Source organism: Rosa chinensis, chromosome 1, assembly GCF_002994745.2.
Source record: "Rosa chinensis cultivar Old Blush chromosome 1, RchiOBHm-V2, whole genome shotgun sequence".
NCBI classification, from domain to species: Eukaryota; Viridiplantae; Streptophyta; class Magnoliopsida; order Rosales; family Rosaceae; genus Rosa; species Rosa chinensis.
In genome coordinates, this window is record NC_037088.1 from 32,304,685 (window position 1) to 32,322,339 (window position 17,655).

Here is a 17,655-nt window from a genome sequence, read left to right on the forward strand (position 1 = left end):
TGTGAATGAGGTAGGTTTGTTATTAAGTTAACAATGAGTGAGATGGTTGCTGTGAAGATTGGAGCTACCTATAGATGCGAGAGTATGGAGTTTGTGATTACTACTATGATTTTGATTGATTGTTTTAATGTAATCTCCTAAACTAAACTATATGCAGGGATTACTATGATTTGAATTGATTGTTATAATATAACCTCCTAAACTAAATTATGCACAAGGGTAACTATGAATTGATTTAACTTATTTTCAATTATGATTGTTTTGCTCCCTTCTTAGAATTATTGTCGAGGGTTCAAATGAGTTGGAGGGTCATAATGGTAACAATTATTCTCTGTAGAGAGAATCTAAAAGTGATTTATTAATTTTTCACATTGATGTCACGTTGATGACAAAAGCTTTCGGTCGAGAGGAAAAGAGTGTGATTTTGTAATTCATCGTTGTGCGTTAAAATGATTTTCAAATATTACTTTTTGACTGTAATTTGTGCAATTGGATGCTGGGTTGATAATCAGAGCATGAGGGTTTTTAGTCATGAGTTGACATATGTAAGCATGATATGGAAGGACATGAAATCGATAGTTTTAGTTGTGATATATGTTTATCGCTTGTTTAGGTTGAGATGACTTTAAGCATGTGTTTCTGTTTTGTTACTTTGGGTTTACTCATACAGCTTAAAAAGCTTACCGAGTTTGTTGTTGCAACCCAGTGCTCTATTCAATGGTGTAGGGGTTAATCATGCAACTTAGGGTAATCATGGTTGAAGTTGAAGTCTTGCGACCGCAGTTGTAGGAGTCAGAAGCTAATTTTGTGTAATATGATTTTATTAGACTTCCGTTTGCTGTAAGCTCATAAGGAGTGTTTACTTATTATTTTGTTAAAGAAACTTAATTCGTAAACTTTTTGTAATATAATATGTGACTCTAAAGAATGAGTCTGTATTTACATTGTGGGTTCGGGACATCGTTGGTTGCCTTTGTTTAAAGAATTTTTTTTACAGGTATTTACATGTCCGAACCATCATACTCGGAGTACTTGTATTTGATTGAAATTGTATTATTAATTGTGATTGAAAATCGGGGCGTGACAGTTTAGTATCAGAGCATAAGGTCACATATTTGGTGATAATCAGTACTACTCGAGTGATGACCCATTTGCAGCAGCTCCTTATCTGATATTTTTCAGTACTGGTATAATCATTGGGTATGTAGTAGTGTTAGGTGTTGGTCAGGGTGTAAGTCCTTAGAATTGTAGGGTTGCCCTGTAGGTTCATAGTGGAACTTGTATAGCTTCTTTGAGTTGCAGTCCTTTGAGGAATGGGAACCACTGGATTGAACTCTGGTTTATTTGTCGAGAATTATTTTATTGCATTAGTAACAAACTTTTTAATAACTTTCCTTATGTTACCAAACATCGAAATGGAAAGTTTTTGGAAAATTTCATTTATTTTCCCATCGGAAAGACAAATGAATTACTTTCATTTTCGTGAACCAAACGAGACCCCTAAGATTTACAACTAAAGCCATACAGTTTCTTTCTAAAATTTACCAAATATGCCACACTGATTTTATTGATCAAGTTAATTTTAAAGACATAATTCATCAAACACTTAATTGAGGTTTATGACTGCTGGTCATTTTAACAGCTAAGTTTTTTTAATAGCTGCATATTCTCATTTCTCACACCAATGTCAAGCTAAACCGTAGTCTATTGATGTACAGTCGACGAGCCCCATTTCCTTGAAAAGTTATTTGGTGGTCCCGAACTACCACGTGGCACTGCCATGTGGTGGTCCAAACCAATAATATCACTCGAATTTGGCGAGGACCATGTAAGGGATGTAAAAAAAAATTGGTTTATAAGAAATAACTACAAGTCATATGAACCAATAATATTAACCCGGACAACCACATATACTATGGTTTGGGACCATATTATAATTTCCCCATTTCCTCACAGATACTTATTTGTTTTTTTTTTTTTTGACAGAGTAATAGAGATTCCCATTCAATCCCAAAGCCAGAACGACACTTACAAATAATCTCCATATTCTTGTACCCTACATCAGTGGTCAAGCAGGTAAGGGAAAAAGTGTACCATCCACTAACACTTTCTCGCTCAAATATTCAAGAGCCTACACAATTACAAATCTCAGCGTACACTAAGAAAACTACCATGGATCTCCCTTTGTCAATGCACTCAATTGTGGTACTCCAAGAGATTCATCAACTTGGTGTAAAAAGAAACCATAGCGATGTAAACTAAAACCCACTGAAAAGCAAGCCTAAAGTTGGGCCTAAACCCACTCTCTTCCCCAAACACATTAGGGAGTTATTGGAATTTAAAAACTAAACCTTAAAAACCCTAAAGCCCAAGGCCCAACCCGTGGCCCAGCCTAGTCCAGTCATCTCTCCCTGTGTAGAGACGCCGTACGCACCAAAACAAGCCGCCACCACCCCTCCGCGAGCAAGCCAGAGTCACGACGACTGAAAGAACTGCCACTAGAAAGCATCGATGAAGCCTGAGCCACGATGTTTGAAGGAACTGCCAAACATTAATGAAGCCCAAATAAGCCATCTCCGCTGCCGCCGACTGGACATGATCTGAACCCAACTCACGCCATGAATCCCTTTGAGATGATGCCCATGACCTCCATGCCTCAGAGAAGAAAGAAAAACCAAACCATGCTGCCACCACAGGCAAACCTCAAGGCCAACAAACCATAAGCCAATAGGGTATAACACAACCGTTCCCGTTTGGCAACGATACAACAACAGCGAAGCAAAAACCGCCAACGCTGCCGTCGACATCCGCCGGACGAGGGGAAAGATCACATAACTCCTCCTCGCCTCCTTGCTGTCGTCTCTTCACAAATACTTATTGAGAAGTTTTAAATACACACCCCTAATTACTTAATACACACTCCATACTTAATACACCACCCATTTAATTTTTCATTCTAATATTTTACTAAATATACAACCCAAAGTACCTAAAATATCCTTAATCTAAAAAATCATGAAATATCCTAAAATTTTTACTATTTAAGGTTACTATTTAATATGATTAGTATATTCAAGTATATTGACATTTTGTAAATGACCATATTGATTACTTGTGTTAGTTATTGAGAAATCCATAAAGATTTATTATTGTTCCTTTTAAATAGATGCATATAAATAGATTTTGTGTTATTTGAGCTCTCATCCACCAAACACCATGTTAATCAAGTATAAAATTATGAGTTAAACATTCAACCAAAACTATATTAGTGGTTTCTTCACAGTGGTGGAACTAAAAAGTTGTCATTAGAGGGGCCAAACAAATTAACAATTACAAAGTTTTTTCACATGTGATGTTTTATATTAGAAAATAAATTGATTAATCATAACTCTTTGACGAAGTGGTGTTAGCTCAGTGGTTAGAGCACCCACTACCTATGTACGAAGTCATGGGTTCGAGTCATCATGGGGGCAGGAGTGAAACCCTTTGATCCTCTTTTAATGCAAAAAAAAAAAAAAAAATTTATCAATCATAACTCTTAGAACAAAAAAGAAAATTAACTAAAAAATGGGAGGAAAGCGATATGTTTTAAAAACATTTAATGCCATTGATTTTGAAATTATAAATATTATGATTTCTAACCTCATTTAATTAAAATTTATTTTTTAAAAAAATTAGATAGTTTCTAACTTTATTCTTGTATTAAATTGGGAGACAATGTATAGAAATTTGTTGTGTTTATCTAACTATTTATACATAAATAGAATAATATAAGGAAAATATGGCTAATTGTTTTCTTATTCTAATGCATAGATGTTTTTTTTGGTCATTTAACCTACCTACAAAATCTAATTTGAAATATAAAATATTAGAGATATGTATTAAGTGATTAAGGGTGTGTATTTAAAATTTCTCGTACTTATTTCATTCTAAAATTAAAGAAGGGGTTTTTGTCCATTTACACCATTTTTAGAGATTTTTTTCCCACTTACCCCACTAAGTTTTTTTAATTCCCTCTTACCCAAAACACTCTAAGGAGGTCTTCCCTAATACCCCATTAAGATTTTTTTTTTGTTTTTATTATTTTTTTAATACCATTTTACCCTCACCTTTGTTACTTAGAGAGAGAGAGAGAGAGAGAGAGAGAGAGAGAGAGAGAATGGAAGAGAGAGAAACCATAGGGGACTTCGCCGGAGTCCGATCACCGGCAGCCAGATTCTGGTCACCGGCCGCCGGATTCCAGCCAACTTCGCCCGAATCCGGTGAGCGGTCGCCGGAATCCGATCACCGGCTACCACCCACAGGAAAGTTTTTTTGTCCCGAATAGACGTCTATTGCCCCCCAATAGACGACTATCAGCCATGTATTGCCCCCCAATAAAGGGGCAATAGACGTCTATCAACCATGTATTGCCCCCCAATAGACGTCTATTAACCATGTATTGCCCTCCCAATAGACGACTATCAGCCATGTATTGCCCCCCAATAAACGTCTATTGCCCCCCAATAGACAACTATCAGCCATATATTGCCCCTCAATAGACGTCTATTGCCTCCCCATAGGACTTTCAGTCGCCGGAATTAGAACTAATATTTCTAAAATTAGACAAATAAAACTTTGATTAAAGAAAAAATTGAAGAGATTATATCAATTCAAAACGTCTATTGCCCTCCAATAGACATCTATTGCCCCCAATAGACATTCAATTTTTTTTCCCTTCCATTCTGCCCCATTACTTAAAAAAAAAATCGTTATTTGGGCACCCATAAAATGATCTGGGCACCCAAATCCTCTTCTCCCTTCTTTCTGGTTGCAGACCCGACTACTTCCGGCGAGGCTGGGGTCGTGGATGATGTCTGTGCCGTCGGAAAACAAACCTTGAATGCCGGCGACCACGGCGGTGACAGAGAGAGGAGAGAGATCGAGGTGTTGATACTCCACCGGATCGGGTTCTACAAAAAGATGGCGGCTGGTGGTTCTATGTCGTCGACGAGCCCTATCGGAGCAGCAAAGACGACTGATGGTTCTGCAGAACGATCGGAGCAGCTAGTGATTCTGCAAACGATCGGAGCAGAGGCCGAGAGCGTCGTGCCGGATCGGGTTCTGCAAAAAGATAGCGGCTGGTGGTTCTGTGTCGTCGATGAGCCCTATCGGAGCAGCAAAGACGATTGATGGTTCTGCAGAACGATCGGAGCAGCTAGTGATTCTGCAAAACCATCAGTCGTGTGAAGGACGAGAGAGTCGTTGACGAGGCCGGGAGCAACTCGACAATGGCCTCCAAGTTATGCAGTAATTTTCCGGCCATTCTGGTACCCTCCGGCATTGAAGACTCCGTCGTGGAGCAACTCGGGCTCGGAGGTGTCGGTTTTGAGTTGTCGTCGGCTTCTGGAGAGAGAGAGAGAGAGAGGCAGTTGAAGTAATTGTTTAATTGAATTGAGGGCAAAATTGTCATTTAGCATGAAATTGTGTATGTGGGAACAAAAATCTGTTGCTGGGGTAAGTGGGAAAAATTTGACTCATTTTGGTGCTTTTGGGCAAAGACCCTTAAAGAAAATATGGTTAATTTATACTTTCTTTTCACCAAAAAACGCGTGTCCTCTCTTCAGCATTCTTTTAACGTTGATGAGGTGGCAGCAGCACGACGAAACGTATAAATGGGGCAGTCCACTAAGCTGTCGGCCTATGCAATTCTGGAGAATGGGCCTGCTACTATGGACTCTCAGTCTCCCAGGTCATCACCTCCTTCATTTCAATCCAGCCTCATCTGCATCATCACCGGTGTAAGTAATCTCTACCTCGTTCTTTATATTGTCCTCGCTCTTCAACTTGATTGTTTTGGATATAATATGGAGAAATTTGCAGGCTACTTCTGCATCATGCTCTCTCCGCTCACGGCTTCTTTGCGGCTTCTTTCGTAATTTATACAAATCAAGATGCATGTGTATAGCTCATAATCAAATCCTGTATGCAGTTGGGACGCTCATCTCACTTGTTAGAAAAGGTACCTAATCTCCTCGGCTTTGAAATTTCCTTTTGCTTTTCGAAGAGGTGAAAATTTTTTCTTGAAACAATTTAGTCATGTTATTTTAAACGCAGACGATGATGGAAATTAAGAGGAAGACTGAGAGAAGGAAGCTTTCGAGGTTGATCTCTCATCATTCCAGTCGATTCTTCAGTTTAAAAGCCTCCCTACAGCAGTGGCTTTTCGACTCACAAATGCAGTACTCTTCAATCCAACTCCTAATTAACAATGCTGGAATATTTGCTACATCGTCTAGATTCACCTCTGAAGGCTATGGTCAGTAATGACTTTATTTATTATTTATCTGTGTTCTGCTTTAAGGAATGTAGCCCTGTTTGTTGATGAGCTCACCTTGTTTTTTCTTATTTTGTTTTCTAGAATGATGGCTACAGAGTACTTGAGTGCATTTTCTCTTAGTAAAACTATTATCACCACTTCTCAGAAACAGCCCAGTTCCTTCCCGTATTGCGAATGTCACATCTTTCACACATCCAAGTGGTGACTGGTGAGTAAGAATCTTTCTAATTTTTGATATTGTTCTGGATATGGCTCAATTCGAGTAGAATTTGGTTTTAAAAAGTGGCTTTGTTCTGTACTTTATTGATTTTGTCTATGAATTTTGGATGCTTTTTTTTTTCCTTTTCCTACTGCTCTTCTCCTATGAGCTTCATTACCAACTTGGTTAATGGACATATCTTGTCACATCTCCATCATGTATGTGTTTACAATCTTTTTTGCCGTTTTCGTTTCTGGGAAGAGTTGTGCAGAATTCTCTTCTAGGATCAAGCATTAGATACTATTTTCAAAATCTCATGTTAAATAAGGTTTTGTTTGGTTTTGAAGTGCTGGTGGATCGTGGTGTTGTTGAAACCAAAATCATGCGAGAAGTTCCTCATGCCTATCCATTTTGGCTTTCAAAGTTTTGAGACCTCTGTTCCTCATGCCTGAAGTTGGAATTAGCTCTATTCTTGACACAGCACTTGCTCCACCAGTAAGCTTATTCTAATTCTACACTTATGCAGCATGTTTATGTGTTGGGAATGCCGGTGATGGTTTGTTCTGTCTGTCCCAAACTTAATAAGAAGTTCTATGCCAAAGGATCTCATTAACTATCCCCTTAACATTTTATAGGTTATAGCGAATGTTTTATTGATACCAATTAATTTGTCTTTTCTTATGCAATGAGTTATAAAAATATATGGAACATTATGTTTAGTAGTTCATCTGGAAAAGGGGCATAAGGTTAACTGAACTGTAAAGATTGATTATTTCTAATAAAAGATATGTTGGAGATTGAAAATTCCCTTGTTAAGCATTGCTATTTTTAATGTCTCAATGCTCATTGTATTTGTTGGTGGGAATGGGGTTACTGGACGATTGATACATTTATTCATTAAGTTTCCAAATAGTGCATTATGGCATAAGTCAGCGTCCAAACCATCTTGGTTTATTACTTTTCAGTTTCTTAAAAAGAAGAATATTAATATTGACTCAGTGAGCTTATATACATTTCTATTTTAGTCACTGCATATGACAAAAATTTCATTGGGTGTCCTTCATATGATGCTAAACTTGCAAAGGAACTTTGGAATACATCATCTGATTTATTTCTAGAGTCAAAGCTTGCTATCAAGGAAACATCCAGTTCTGTATCAAATTGTGTATCATGAGTAAACAACAGTTAGATTGGATTATAGCAGCATGGACTACATTAGCTTAGGCAACCATGGGCTAACTTTTTAGAGTGGATAGCTGACCGATGGAGGGCAAACACATCTCAAAAATTACAAAGAAGTTATATTTGGCTGTGGCTCATTGAAGGGAAGGAACCATATGGCTTTTAGAAATTTGATTAGTCCTCCAAAAATCATACTTGTGTCTATTATTACCCTCAGTGGAGCGGATTTTGGTCCTTCAAGCTTAAACCATAATCTTTCACTTACCCATAAGTGGCATCCTCCTTATGAAAGTTAGCTTTTTGTCCATTGTTTTGTGTGCTCCGACATGACAGACTTGTACTGAATCCAACTGTCATTAATCCAATTTGGCAGACTTCTAGTGATGAATCAATTACATGAGGTAGCATTTGGAGAAACAAGCCCTCATATTTTTGCTCTAAACGCAGTCCGATTCTCTTTTCTTTTACACTAATTGCAATATATTTCTTTGGAATAGTTCTTTGCAATTTCTTCATCTCGTTCGAGTTTTGTCAGATTTTACTTAATGAAAATCTTCTTCAGAAAGATATAAGAAACATGTCAAGGAAGAAACTAAATCTGATTTGTGAATAGTTGACTGTGGAAAGTGTTTGTAATATTAGCAATGAAGAAGTATGGACTTGGTCAAACTAACTTGGTCAATAAGCTGAGCATCAACCATCAGAAGAATAAAAAATGCTTGACTTTGAGCATTATTTCAAAGTTAAGCATTGATAAGTTCACACAGAGCTGGTACATCACAGCCTCGTTTCCTCCTTTTTAAGTTTTTATTTTTTATTTTTCCAATGTGATACAGTACTAAGCCTTCAAATAAAATTATATTGTGTCAAATTATGAAATTTTTTTGCAGAGTATTCTAGCGTCCTCGCCTGTATTACAACTGTTATTGTAGGTGAATGACTGAAAAGATTTAAAACTGTTGTAGGAGAATAGAATTGTGTTTATTATTGATAATAGGAGCCCTTTATATAGGGAGTTTACAGAGTACACAAAAGGTAACAGAATCGGAATACAATTAGTATACCTAGGGTACTTTCCTATTACAACTCTAAACCCTAGTTTGAAGAGGCACACATTATGTCGATATCCTTCAACACTCCCCCTTGTGCCGCTCAAACTTGGTGATGACGCTTTGATTGTTGCCTCGTTAAAAACCTTGCCAGGTAACAAAAACCCTGTGGGACAAAAATAACCCTGGTCGAAGGACAAAAAGAGCACAACACGTCCTTCACTCTTCGAGATCGAACATGTAGACATCATGCCTCCCCCTGATGTCAATATCTCCCCCTGATTGCTACAATCATGGGAGTTCGGATAACTTTCTCAATCCGATGCTCTTCACATGTTTCTCGAAAGTGGATTTTGGTAACAACTTAGTAAATAAGTCCGCTACATTATCCTCTGATCGGATTTGGTTCATTTCAATATTTAGAAATGCTTGTTGTCATTTCGATGGAGGGGAGGAGGAGCACGGAAGTTGGCATTTTGCCTTGTGGGGTCCGATCCCACACTTCCGTCATCCCTTTTCTCTGTAGGGATAGAACAAGCCCATATCAATTGTACCTCTCAAATATCGAAAGATTGTCTTTATACCAATCTAATGGTGTTGCGTTGGCGCGGGGCTATATCTAGCCAACAAGTTCATAATAATTGAGGTGTCCGGTCTTGTATTGTGCTAAGTACAATAATGCGCCTATTGTACATAAGTAAGCACTTCTGTTATTAACACGTCTTCGTCATCATCCCTGGGACGAAACGGATCCCTTTTAGGGCCAAGACTACGGACGACCATGGTGCATCTTTGACTTTATCAAAAATGTCTATTGACACGGTATACAAGTTCTGAATCTAGACAAAACCGTGTTCTCCCAAGGTCTTTCCTCTTAAACTCAGATTTTAGGTGTTCAGCGGTTTCCCTTAACTCTCAAGGGTTCCAATTATAAACCGCGACAATTGCAAATCCGGAACTTGTCATGGAAACGCGTGGACATAGTTCATCATATCCCTTCCCAATCAAGTAATCATTTTAGTGAGCATTTCAACCTCGTTGCAAATACGCTCTGTGGTCTAGAGCCACTTGATTTGGGTAAATAAAGTCCACAAGAACTTTCATTATATTCCGTATCTAGATCCCCATAAAGATACGTAGTGACCACATTCGTAAGCTGCATGTTCAGTTATTTGGAAACTACCAAACTGACAAGGTAGTGGAGTGCAATGACATCCATTACGAGAGAAATATGTCTTCTCGTAGTCGATTCCAGGGCGTTGTGAGAAACCTTGCGCCATAAGGTGAGATTACCATATCTTTTTCTCATCACGCTATCTAACGAAGACCTATTAATGTCAATAGGTTTTATGTTATGAGGTGTTGGCATCTCAGGCCCGAAATCCTTCATCTTCGTTAGTGAATCCAATTCAACCTGGATCGCATCTTTCAATTTAGGCCAAGTTTCTCTACGTTGGCATTCTTCAACGGAGTAAGGTTCGATGTCATTGGTCTCAATAATTCCACGTCCTCATGTACACTAGTGTAGTTCGTAGAGATCTCTATATTTTTAGGAATTGGTTCTAACATTGAGGCGTCCCCCAACGATGTCTCTTGGACATAACCACAATCCAAAATATTCTCATGAGACGGATTTTGAGTATCAATGATCAATGGATCAAGTTGTGCCAAACTCGCTCTCTTCTTAGGGTGAGAATCCATCGAACCTATGGGTCTCCTACTCTCTCTAGTGGAACCCATGGCCTATGACGCCATTATGCCACCTTTGTGGCGTCACCATTCTACCATCCATGGTAGTGGTGCAGTACCCATCTTCTCTGGGTGGCACCATGTCCTCTTGTGGGGACATCAATCCTTGCAGGCATTTTGCAGCAGGTATATGTGATCTCGTCACTTTTAGGGGATCAAGATGAGACATAGTGGGGACAGACCACGACAATTCCTGTCGTTCCTGTTGAACATTGACGTTCTAATCTCCCCCTAACGACGGGAAGACTGTCTCATCAAAGTGACAATTCGCAAATCCAGCGAAATAGAGATCGCCTGTCAATGGTTCTACATTGCGGACTTATAGTTGGAGATTCATGTCCAACAAATATATATATGCTTTCGTTGCAATGACTCATGTTGATGCGCTGTGGCGGCGCAATTGGCACATGAACCGCACACTCAAATATGCATAAATACGAGATATTAGACTCGAACCCAGTCACTAGCTGTAAAGCAAATAAAAGTTGAGTGGCTGCTATGAGTCGTAGACGAATTAGCATAGCTGCATGCAATATTGCATAACCCAAGCGGAAATATTGGTGCGCATTACCAATGTCCGGGCTACCATTGTAGTCGTTTAATGGTGGCTTTTCCGCGAGACCAATTGGGTGTGTACATGGGAATAGGATACTTGATATCAATACCCAATGATATGCAATAGTCATCGAAAACTGTCGATGTAAACTCTCTAGCATTATCAAGTCAAATTGACTGAATGGGATGATCTGGGTAGTGAGCCCGTAGCCATATGTTATGTGCTAGGAGTGTAGTATAAGCAGCATTACGAGTGGATAATGGCACAACACGTGACCAGCGTGTTTGCGTATCAACCAACACCATAAAACATCTATATGGTCCGCAAGTTGGTTGATCAAATCCATAGAATTCCCTTAGATTCTTTGTGAGAATGAAATTATTTCCTCAATCTCCTTTGCATAGGATGGTCTCAATCCTAAATAACAGGCTTTACAGAACGAAACATGGGCTTTATAATCAACCAATGAAGGTTTTGGTGAAGCCATAGTGTCACAATAGACTTGAAAAGTAGAGAGAGGAGTTTATGGCGTCAATGCCATGTATTTGCCGCAGGGGGTAGGCGGCGCCGGCCATGTATGGCCTGTCTTTGCACAATCATGGCGCCATGAGGCGCATGTGCAGCTCCTCAAACCAATTCTTGGTTCTGACTTTTCTTCGTTCTGAAAATGGATGTCCGTGTAAAGTCTTTAATACACGGATCATCATGTCAAAGCCTATATGTGTCAAAATCCCATAAGTCGTCTCTCATGACATAGTTGGATTCAATAACTCAAATAGTGGTTGCATACAACCCACTAGAGCGACACATAAGTTTCTCTAATACTCGTTCACGTCCGTAGTCATTAGAGTGATGCAAAGGAACTCTATCCATTCTCATAATGTGTTTCCACATGAAAACCATTGGCTCTTATATAATAAAGTTCGATTTAAGGTATGTCCAAGACATTAAGTAAAAGAATTGACACTTTATTAATAGCCAATGATTACATCAAGGTTTCCAAAGTCTAATCCAAAATAAAATCAAAGTAAGACACATTGTAGTCACTCTATCCGTTTGGTAACTCCAATCAAATATGACCAGGAAAGTAGAGAGAGATGTTGGTGGAGCGAGGCTCTCTTAAGTACCAAGAATCTCAATGACTTTCCTAGACATCACATTTTATTGGGTCTGCCACATAAGAAAGAGTTAATACAATTGTCATTTATTGACTAAGGCAAATTGCCATTACAAAAGTTCTTGGAAAAATAAAAAGGACTAATCTAATCAAAGTCTGTTGCATCCATGTGCACTTCATCTTCAGCTTTGAAGTCCTCTATGGTGAGATTGACATCTCCACCATCTTCTTCTTCTTCTGCAAGGTACACTTCTTGCTCTCTCATGTCTCTATATGCCCTGTAGCTTGCAGCTAGTTCCTCACTTGCCTTGCATTACTTGAACCAATGCTCAATTGATCCACATCGATGACACTCATCATTGCGGCTGCCTCCCTTTAATTGAGGTGCACGTTGTGCACGTTGCGGGCGTTCCCTAGGAGGGTTGGTGCCACCACCACGACCCATTAAGCCACCATTACGGCTAGGGATACCACGACCCCCTCTCCCACGTGTGGCATTACCACCACGTGTATCCACACCAAACTTGCGGTTTCCTTCCTGATTAGGGCGGTTATATGGGCCCATACGTCCCTCATGTCCCCCATTCTTAGGGTACCGCTCCTTGCGCCCTCCTTTGGGTGCATTATAATTCGCCTCATGAACGCTCTTAGTTCCAATGGGCCTTGAATTATAATTCCTCACGAGTATGTTATCATGTTTCTCGGCTACAGATATAATATAATAGGGATGGCAATGGGGAGGGTAGGGTAAGGGGATTAAATTACCATCCCCATACCCGACTTCATTCTTCATCCTCATACCCTCCCCAATCCCCGTAATAAGATACTGGGGATTCCCCGTCCCCGTCCCCATTGGGGATTAGGTCCCCATACCCGCCCCAATCCCCATTAACAATATTATCAATTTATTATATAAAAATTTATACAAACAATTATGGATTGTAAAATATGAAGTTAAAATTGAACATCAAAATAAAATAAATTTCTTATTTCAATCAAGGAAAATTAACATGTTGATAAAGATCTTTTATTAAAAAAATTTTCCTTTTTTTTGAACATATTTATTAATAGAATTTAAATATTGACAAAAAGATGAAGTTTACAAAAATATTTATTTATAAATAATATCAAAAATATATATATATATATATAATAAATAAACAAATATATATATATATATGTATATGTATATGTATATGTATTTCGTATAATTCTTATTGGGTGGGTATGGGGATGGGGATCAAAATACCATCCCCGCCCCGTACCCGATTTCAGAATTCGAATACTGGAGATCCCCATCCCCGTTACCCGATTTTCCCCAAATTTCTCCCCATTAGGATCGAATACCCTATGGGTACCCTACCCGATGGGGATTTTTGCCACCCCTAGATGAAACCTCGTGATCCGTCCAGCATTGACTTCAGTACGGTATTGCTTTGATACCACAATGGCTGAAACAGGGAAGGTGGAGAGAGTTTTCTCAATTAGCTCTTGCTCTGTGATAGGTTGTCCACAAAACCTCAACATGGACTGTATGCGAAGAGCTTCTTCTGAATTATATTCAGCAACAGACTTGAAGTCAGCAAAGCGCAGATTGTTCCATTGAACCTTCAAGTCAAGGAGGAGGGAATCTTGGACATTGCCAAAGCGCTCTTCTAGCGCTACCCATAGCTCTCTTGCATTCTTGATCGACATATACTCCAATCTGAGTGCCTTGTCCATATGGCGTCACATCAAGATAACTGCTTGAGCATGCTTTGTAGATGTTCGGTTGAACTCAATATCCGGGTTAGGTGCCTGGATTATGGGTAATATTCCCTTGGAAGTGAGATGATTCTCAACATCGGTTACCCAACTGTGGTAATCCGAGCCTGTTGAGTCAAGCATGGGAAAGTCGAGTCTAGGTTCATTCGACATCCTGAAAATAAGAAGAGAAGATATATTAGTTTCGGAGCTAAACTTCCACAAAAACTAAAAATAATAGGATTTCCGAGCTATGCTACCAAGAAATCAATTTCCAAGAATCTCTTTTGGATTAGACCAACAATGATGTTTTAATATGGTCACAATTTGATGCTTACGGACGCTCTTAGTCCAAGCATTGTGAACGCTCTTAGTTCACACGAACACTCTTAGTTCGTATAATTATGAACACTCTTAGTTCATACGAACACTCTTAATTCGTTAAGCGTGAATCCCCACAATTCCGCTTTGTTAAATATCAAAATCATTTGGCAACATATATTCCAATATTTGCAGAAAATAAAAGGAATTTAAATACAAGAAAGCAGCAACCTTAATTATAAAAACTTACGTGATTGTTCTTTGGTTGAGGACACGGGCGTGTTGGAGCAGGCGTGTTTTTTTTTTTTTTTTCTGGGCTGTTGTTCTTTGGGCTTTCCTCTTTCCCTTGTTTTCTTCTTTCTTTTTTTTCTTTTTCTTATTTTTCTGGCTGGCCGGGTCTTCTTCTTTCTTCTCTTTTTTTTCTTTTCTTTCTTTTCTTTCTTCTGGGCCCACTTTTCCTTTTCTTATTCTCTTTCTTCTTCTTCCACGTTTTCTTCTCTTTCTTCTTCTCTTTCTTCTTTCTTTTCTTTTATTTTTTTTCTTTTCTTTCTCTTCTTTCTTCTGGGCCCACTTTTGCTTTTCTTATTCTCTTTCTTCTTCTTCCACGTTTTCTTCTCTCTTCTTCTGGGTTTTTCTGGTTTTTCTTTCTTTCTATCGCAAGACAAGCAGGCGGGCGGGCTTTGCAGGGGCGTAGGCAGGCAGCTTCGGCAGCGGGGCTTCTGGGCTGCTCGGCTGCAGGTTGGCACGGCTGCTGGGATGGCTGCAGGTCTGCGCGGCTGCTGGGATGGCTACAGGTCGGGCTGCTGGGTTTGGCAAGGCGCGGGGCTGCTGGCAGCAGGTGTTGCGGGGCAGCAGTGGTGCGCGGAAAGTTGCTGGGGCTGCTGGGATGGCTGGAAGGCGTCGACGTGGGCACGGGGGCGCTGCTGTTAGTCGGTCTCTCCTTTTTTTGTTTTTGGGTTGGCGGCAGAGAGAAAAGTTTTTTTTCTTGAAGCTAGGGTTAGAACTCGTGCTGATAACGTGTTGTAGGAGAATAGAATTGTGTTTATTATTGATAATAGGAGCCCTTTATATAAGGAGTTTACAGAGTACACAAAAGGTAACAGAATCGGAATACAATTAGTATACCTAGGGTACTTTCCTATTACAACTCTAAACCCTAGTTTGAAGAGGCACACATTATGTCGATATCCTTCAACATCATTTTCTAACGTTTGATTATTTACTTTTGCTAACTATTTTTGGCACATTATTAAATTGAAATTTGACAGGTTATATCCTTAATGCTGCCCTTCTAAATTTAATATTTTTAGGGCACCTTATCAGCTTAGATGACAGTTTTTGTGACGGTGAGTTTGTTAAAAAAAAAAAAAACCATAACAGCATTGCCTATGTTGAACTGTTAAGACCATTCTTTTTTAGTAAACTTCGCTTAATTGGTTCATTGATTTGCTTCTGTGATTGGACGGAAACTTAATTTTAATTGTTAAAAAAAGCACTTAACCAACAGACTTAACTTTTAATTGTTTCATCTCATATTACCGCCACCTGCACTCAAACCGTCTCATTTATAGTGCTAACTAAAACTTCAACACCACCTTATGGAGTGCTTCATTGGTTTACTCACTTCCTGTTCGATCGCATTGTTTTGCTTTAAAGATAGATAAGACTACTGTTTATCCAATTGGGTTTGTGTGTGAACTGTTGGAGGTGGTTTCTTTGTGAATTTTTGGAATCGGGTTTTGTTCTTGGGTGTGAATTATTGGTACGTGTTTGTGAAAGTCTGAATCTTCGGGAGGTTGGGGACTTTTTTGTTGAGCAATGGATGCAGGGTCACATGATGTTCAAGGTAGCAGTGTGATGTTGGGTGGGGTTGATCAGAATTCCCTTGAGAAATCAAATTATTCTGTTGTTTGATCAGTTATTGAGTCTGTCATTGTCAAGGCAGCCACTGCTATTAAAAAAAACTGAAGATTTGAAGGCATTGGGTGGTGAATTAGAGTCTAATAAGGCAAGTAGTGAAGTAGGTAAAGAAGGGAATGTGTCTGAGACTGTGAATTAGAGACTGAATAAGGAGGCATGTCAGCTGCATAATTGTAGTTAGTGAGGTCTCGAGTCATTTTGAGCTAGGTACTAATAAGAATTTGAACAATTTGGCTGATGGGAATGTGTCTGAGGCTGTGGTTGTCATCGACTCTGGGGAGGCATCTTTGGTTAGATGTGTGTGATTGTCTTATGCATTAGTATGCATTTTGTTTTTGGGGTTTGCCTTAATTCGCTTATGTTGTACTTTTTCATCTCATTTTCTTCCATGGCCTTCCTCATCACCCCACTCACAATAGAGTCCAGATCAATAATGTTTTACATCGTAACACTCATCAATTTCTTTTGTCAATTAATTTGGATTTGCGTGTGTATAATTTCATGATTTATTGTTTGGTGTTTCTGTGGCTTGGTTAAGTTGAGAGTTTTTCCAGGTGGTAATATATTTACTGAATAGATAAGATGTAGATGGTTCTGTCGAATTTGTTCTTAGTTGAAAGTGGATCGGTAGATTTAATACTTAAATCACTCTCAATAATCTGATTACTCGAATAATATTAAAAACCATTTCATCTCTTCTTATCATATTGTATTTAGCATATTTGTTATTATCCAATATCCCTCAATTACATTTTACTCATTCCAGTGACTGCCCTTCGCATCAAAGAACAAATGAGCTTCTCGCTAACAAGATGCATCAGCAGCAGATGAACCAACCGATGAGACATCAGAAGAACTAATGTAGAGTAGTTGGTTCGAACAGAAAATGTAGCGTATTTTTTGTTAGATCTAACCACTTTTGTATTCTGTACATAAAGCAAAACTTTAGTTAGAATACCAATTTTGGGAAAATGTAGATACACAAGTCTGGCCTCTTTTTAGAATTTTTACTTTTGACATATGTATTAACACAAGTCTGGTTAGAACCCTAATTTTTGTAATCTAATATAATTTTAGGTATGTTACATATTCAGTATGCAATTTATTACGTACAAAATTCAGGAAGCAAAGAAACCCGCTGCATTGCGCGGATGTATAATACCACCAAGGAATGTGATATTGCATGCGTAGGTAGTTTTTTATGTTGGAGATGATTAACGTTTAAGTGAACCACTTATGAACAAATAATACTAAAAAAAAGTGAATTCATGTTTAAACAAATGAAACACTATCACGTCTTAGCAATCCTTTGCCGGCATACTCAAGGTTTAATTTCTTCATTTATTCTTTTTAACAATGAATTTCAAATGATTCCTTGCGTTGGCATATTCTACCTAATGTTAATTTGCCATTGTCTGCGTGTTGTTTGGGTTACTAGGAAGGAAATAACAGTTGCATATGTTTTTTTTTTTTTTTTTTGGCTAGAAACAAATTAATAAA

At 38.7% G+C, this 17,655-nt stretch overlaps 1 long non-coding RNA gene across 1 annotated transcript; it reads left to right on the forward strand.

The window, feature by feature from the left end:
* Positions 1-6,026: 6,026 nt before the first annotated feature.
* LOC112188702 lies at positions 6,027-17,205 on the forward strand. The gene is made up of 4 exons (XR_002931521.2): positions 6,027-6,302; positions 6,401-6,527; positions 6,866-7,013; positions 16,922-17,205. It is a non-coding gene; the product is annotated as an uncharacterized LOC112188702 (long non-coding RNA).
* The last annotated feature ends 450 nt before the right edge of the window (positions 17,206-17,655 follow it).